The sequence below is a fragment of the Anopheles merus genome, unplaced genomic scaffold (assembly GCF_017562075.2).
Source record: "Anopheles merus strain MAF unplaced genomic scaffold, AmerM5.1 LNR4000114, whole genome shotgun sequence".
Classification (NCBI taxonomy): Eukaryota; Metazoa; Arthropoda; class Insecta; order Diptera; family Culicidae; genus Anopheles; species Anopheles merus.
Window position 1 is genome coordinate 42,501 of NW_024427694.1, and position 6,342 is coordinate 48,842.

A 6,342-nucleotide genomic window follows, 5' to 3' on the forward strand; every position below is an offset into this window, starting at 1 on the left:
GAATGCTCGTGCCACCCTCAGTGCCATCTTCCGCTGTACACGCTCCAGCAGGCGACCAGGCTCACGTTTTTGCAGCTCCATGCTCCATACTGGTGCAGCATACCGCATAACGGACTCGGACACCGAAGCTAGCAGCTTCGCTTTCGATGCCCTTGGTCCGCTATGGTTTCGCAGCAATCTGGATGTGGCGTCGGCGATCTTCCCAGCCCTCTCGGTGACCTCCTTGACGTGCGGCAGCCACGACAACTTGTCCTGGAGGGTCACGCCGAGATAGCGGATCGAGCGGGACGAGGTGACGTCCACGTCGCCTACTCGGACGGTAATCCGCGTCGGGGCTTTGGAGCTGGAAATGACCACCATCTCCGTTTTCGCCGGCGCCAGCTCGAGATGGTGTTGAGCCATCCACTCCATCACTGAGGTGATCGCCTCTTCTGCAGCAGCTTTCACACTGTCTGGGGTTGTGCCTGGGACCAGCAGCACCAGGTCGTCGGCATACCCCAGGATCTCCGCATCGGGTGGCAGGGCGATGTCTAACACACCGTCATACATCGTGTTCCACAGAGTGGGGCCTAGAATAGACCCCTGTGGAACCCCTGCCGTGACGGACCGCACTACCGGGCCATCAGAGGTTTCATACACCAGCTCTCGGCCCTGAAAGTAGCTGTGTATGATGCGTTGGAGGCCGGCCGGAACTCCTTTCGACTGCAGCGCAGCGGCGATGGCCTGCCAGCTGGCCGTATTGAACGCATTCCTAACGTCTAGCGCCGCAACTAGTAGGAAGCGTTTGTCGCGTCGGTTCGTGCGACCGAACGACATCGCACGCTGGCCGGCCTCAACAACTCTCTGTATGGCACCGATGGTCGAGCGCCCTCTGCGGAAACCGTACTGTCGGTCCGACAGTCGTGTCGCTTCCGGATCCTCCAGATGCTCGTGCAGCCTGTTGAGGATCAAGCGCTCAAGCACCTTGCCCAGTGCATCCAACATGCACAGGGGCCGGTACGAGCTGCTCAATCCTGGGGGTTTTCCTGGCTTCGGGATGAGTACAAGGCGCTGCCTCTTCCACGCTGCAGGAAACGTGCCGTTAGCGAGGCAGTCCTGGTACAACGCTGTGAAAACCCCCGTGTGCTCGAGGATGGCTGCTTTCACTGCCGCATTCGGGATACCGTCGAGTCCCGGGGCCTTTTTGTTGGCCATGCGGCGTGCGATGAGTTTTAATTCATCGTCCGAGACATCTGTTACTGCTCCTGGCCGCTCCTCTCCCTCGATGATTGCCGCTTCTGGCCAGACGAGGGGCGGGTGCTGGGGGAAGAGATCGGACACAATGTGTTCGAGCCTGTCCCGCTCCGTCTCGGGTGGCGTCCGTCCACCACGGAGGTGGGACAGAACGACGAGATATCCGGCTCCGAACACATTCTCTTCGGCGATGTCGATCAGCTCCTGGAACGAGTTCCGCTTGCTGGCCTTAATCGCCTTCCCCAGCTCCGCCCTCGCTGTACGATGTTGTGCTGCGGCGATGCTCCGCTCTTGCAGGTCGCTGGTCTGCTGCATTCGATCACGGGCGCGTTCGCAGTTCTCTCGCAGCAGCCTGAGCAGCGGCGTCCACCAGAACAGGTCACGATGGGGGTCACTGTGCGACGTTGTAACCCGCTGCATCGTTTTGTCGCACGCGGCGAGCATGATCTCGACCATGCGTTCATGACTCACCGCCCGTTCTGAGAACCGCTCGTCCAGCAGCGTCGACAGGAAGGCTCGCTGCGAGAACTGCGTCGCCTTGTAACGCCGACCCGCGTGTCGAATGCGTCCCTGCTGTCTTCTCGATGGTGGTGAAGGCTCGTTTGCGACGGGAACTGTGGTGCCGACTGTGTACGTGATGTACCGGTGGTCGGAATACGAATACTCACCGCACACGTTCCACGTTCCCGGCTGCGCGATGGTTGGTGTCGCAAACGCTACATCGACGATGCTTGCTGTTGCCGCTCCGTTGCCGTCAAAGGTGTTCGTCGTGCCCTGGTTTAAAACCACCAGGTCTAGCTGCTGTATGGCGCTAAACAGCTCTTCCCCCCTCTCGCTGTTGCGCTCGCTTCCCCATTCCACATGCCAGGCGTTGAAGTCGCCGGCTATCACGACTTGTGAATGGGTAAGCGCTTCGAGCTGCACCGCTTCGATGAAGCGCTCGAACTCGTCGGTAGGCTGACGAGGTGGTGCGTAGCAGCTGAGGAATGTGGTGCCGCCGATCTCGGCAGCGACGAGTCCCGGTGTGTTGCTGCACCAAATTCTCTGTAGGGGAAGCGACCCAGTAGCGACGATGGCGACCTTTTTTGAGCAGTCAAAGGCCCATCGACCGTTGTTAACAGGCGGCCGATACAGCTCCGACAGCAGCAGCACGTCCACTTTCTTCTCTCGGGCAGTTTGGAGGGCAATATCCTGGGCCCTCTCCCCTCTGCCCAAGTTGACCTGCATTACTCGCAGTTGTGGGGTCATTGTGGAGCCGACCGGGCGCAGTCAGGGTGTCCAATTGTGTGTGGACCACCGCACTTGAGGCACTTTAGCTGAGAAGTGCATACTTTCGCCATGTGCCCAACGACGCCGCAGCGTATACACATGTTTTGCCGATCGTCGGGTGAACGGCAGTCATGGGCCCGGTGACCCAGCTCGAGGCAGCGATAGCAGCGCACACGCTCTCGAGGGGTCGGTGGCGCGGCTCTGATTTTGCTGACGCAAAAGCCCAGCTTAATCTTAGTGCCGTCGAGTTCCTTCGCAAACTTCGCGGGCAGTCGCACGTGCGCGCGTTGGGTGCCATCCGTCATCTTTGTCATCGTTGTGGACACAATTCCCGCTCCCGACTCGAACTTGCTGTCGAGCAGCGAAGTCAAATCGTCTTCTCGGGCAAGCGGGTCGACGTCATGGACGACAACTGTCGTCATTTCTGTGACGTGCCGGCACACTCCAGCACTGCCCACGATGGCTCGAACCTGTTGCAGCATATACTGCGCATTCGCCTTGCGGCTTAGCGTGAGTCGCAGCAACGCCTTACTGGTGCGACGGCCCAGGACGACGTGGTCCTTAAGCGGCTTGTACCGCTCGTCAGTCCTGACTGCCGTTTGAACAAGCAGCAGGAGGCTCTCCCAGTCCTGACCTTCGTTGGGCGAAACCTCAATAAGCTCGGGCTTGGCCGGCTTTCGCTGCTGTGTTCGCTGTTGCTGAGGTCGCTGCTGCTGTTGACGCTGCTGTTGTGGACGCTGTTGCTGTGGACGCTGTTGCTGCTGCTGCGGCTGCTGCGGCTGTTGCTGCTGGTGCTGCGAGCGCTGCTGCTGCTGTCGCTGCTGCCGGAGCTGTGGTGGGACATAGCGCTCACCTTGCTGCTGCTGCTGTTGCTGCTGCTGCTGCTGCTGCTGCTGCTGCTGCTGTTGCTGCGGTTGGCGTTGCCGCTGGGACGGGTGGCCTCTTACCACCGTTGTCCAAAGCTGCTGCTGCGGTTGCTGCTGCTGCTGTTGTTGTTGCAGCTGCTGCTGTTGCTGCTGCAGTCGTGGGGGAAGCTGCTGCTGCCTCTGTTCGCGTCGAGGCAAACTTTGCTGCTGCTGCTGCTGTTGCTGCTGCTGCTGCTGCTGCTGCTGCTGCTGCTGCTGCTGCTGCTGCTGCTGCTGCTGCTGCTGCTGCTGCTGCTGCTGACGCTGCTGCTGCTGCTGCTGCTGCTGCTGACGCTGACGCTGCTGCTGACGCTGCTGCTGCTGCTGCTGCTGCTGCTGCTGCTGCTGCTGCTGCTGCTGCTGCTGCTGCTGCTGCTGCTGCTGCTGCTGCTGCTGCTGCTGCTGCTGCTGCTGCTGCTGCTGCTGCTGCTGCCGTTCTCGTTCGCGCTTCCTCAGCCGCTGTTGGCGCTTCCGGGCCGTTTCCCGGTTACCGCCTTGCCCCGACGACTGCTGGAGGGTTGCGTTCGCTGCAGTCTGCAGCTCAAGCACCGAACGAGTGCCCGTGAGCAGCAGCTCGTTCTCGCGGCGGAGTGCCGCGTTTTCCTCGCGGCAAAGTCGCAGCTCCTCCAGCGCCGTCGTTAGCTGGGCGCCGATGCTTTGAAGCTGTGCCATCAGCAGGGCACAACTTCCCGCGTCGATGGGCCCAGCAACTACCGCGTTGCCCGGGACAGGGGATGCCGTTGGTGTTGGCTGTGCTGCTGCTGGTGGCTCCAGGTCCATGGCCGCCTCCGCTGCCTCACACTCCGACGCGGGTTCCGGCATCGCGATGATGGTGCTATTCAGCTCGTCGTCGTCGCTTGAATAGCACACATCCATCATCGGTGTGGCCGGGCGCTCGATGGGTTGTGGCTGCATCACAGCCACCGACCCTTTTCTTGACCGCAACTGGTACGGCCCACTCACTTGTGGGGGTTGGGCCTCGTCGCCCATCCCCTGCGTTGTTGAATCACTTTCCCGTTCGTGCGCGCACCTCTTTATACGAGGGTATGGACGCAGCCCGTCGCACTCTGCGTTGAACGCGCGACACGAAACGATACACTACACTCAAGGCTGGCAACACTGCCGCAAGCGTTTTCGACCAAGCTGGCCACACTGCTGGGTAGCCGGGCAAGTGCCAATGTCAGCAAACACTTGCCCGTTCAGCTGGGGCTACCCGTTTCGGAGTGGTGCACAGTTGAAATTTTGGCCACCTGTCAAAAACTGGCAACCCTGAAACGGCCGAAAATGGCCACGATGGCAGCACTGGCAGATAGCCGGGGCGATGCTGATTCCAGCGAGCACTTGCCCGTCCGGATCCGACCAGTGGTTCCAGAGATAGACCAATTTTAATTTTGACAGGTGGCGCCCTCTAGTACTTTGGTGGTGCAGTTAGACGTCACGAAACTGGAAATTGCACTGTTCGCTTATTTACCGTCCGATTTGGACGTCCGGGTAGTCCAGACAAGCCGAATTTCCCCGCGCACCCGTTACACACGTCTCCTGAATTTTTCCGATTTTCCCGGAAAAGTTATTCCGGAAAAACACTATTTTTCGTGGAAAATCGCTCGTAACTTTTCACAGGCTTTTCCGATCCGCGATTTTCACACACCGGCGGGTTGGTCTTTCACGGCCCTACCGTTTGGCGTTGGAATTTTCCGGATCGGGCAATTTTCCGACGAGATATGGCCGGAAAAGCGCGTGCACATACACTTTTTTGTTTTTCCGATTTTCCGGAAAATTTTTGGCATGCGCCCAGAGGACGGCGGCTCCGCGAGTTACCAACAAAAATTTTCCAAATCGGCCCACAATTTTCCAACTTACGGCACTTTTTGGGTTTGCACTGTATGCCTGTGACGTCACGCCCCGTACGGCCGTTGCTGACGTCACAGCAAATGACCGTTGGTCAAGGGGGGGCAGCCGCTGACGTCACAGCCGTTGACCGTTGGTCCAGGGGGGGCAAGATTTTCGTCCAAGCCCGGCCGGCACGTGCCAAGGTCAACCAAGGGCAAAACTTTGCGCAAACACGTCTGGACGAACCGTATATTGTGTACACTTTACTATAGGAAAAACTACCACCCGCGATCCTGGTCGTAATTTTCCACGGATTTTCACCACACTAACACTCGTCAACGGGGCTCGTCAGCCCGCGTCTTTTGACGTATTTTTTGTAAAAATCCGTTCACTTTTAGGCACTTTTTTAAATACTTAAGTATTTAATTTATACACTTTTTGCACTCCTAATAACTTTGTCAAACTTCATTTCGCGCGGACACTCGATACGTCGTTGAAATTGTCTTGCCAAGACGCTTCGAACGAAATGTCGTTTTCGAAAATCGGACCACTTTTCACAAAGTTAGTAAAATCGCCACTCAAAAAGTTCACTAACTTTTTAACACACTTTTTCAACAAACTGAGTATGCCACTTTGTTAAACTACTTGGCCCCGACTCAGATTTCGATTTTCATCAAAATCGGCCCAGTAGTTTTCGCGCGGTGCAACTTCAAAGTTTCCACCAAAACTTATACACTTTTTGAACAATTCGCCAAATTCTTTACACTTCCATAACTTTTTTGTTTATGGACCGATCTGGGCGTTCGACCACTCGCCAGAAAGGTATTTAGGCGACGCACACGTTGGTGTTTTTTCCGATTCGGTTGGCCACATACTTTTCATTATATTTCGAAAAAACACTTAAAAAAGTTGTATAACTCTTAATATAAAATTCGGTTTTTCACCAAGCTACCCGATATGGGTATCAAACGATAGGTATTATCGTCCCGCACCATTTAACACTTTGGTTGGGCGAATCTAACCAGCTTTTGCCGAGTTATTTTAGAAAAACCGCGTGCACACTCACTTTTTTGTTTATGAACTTTTTTCAAAAAAATTTTGCATA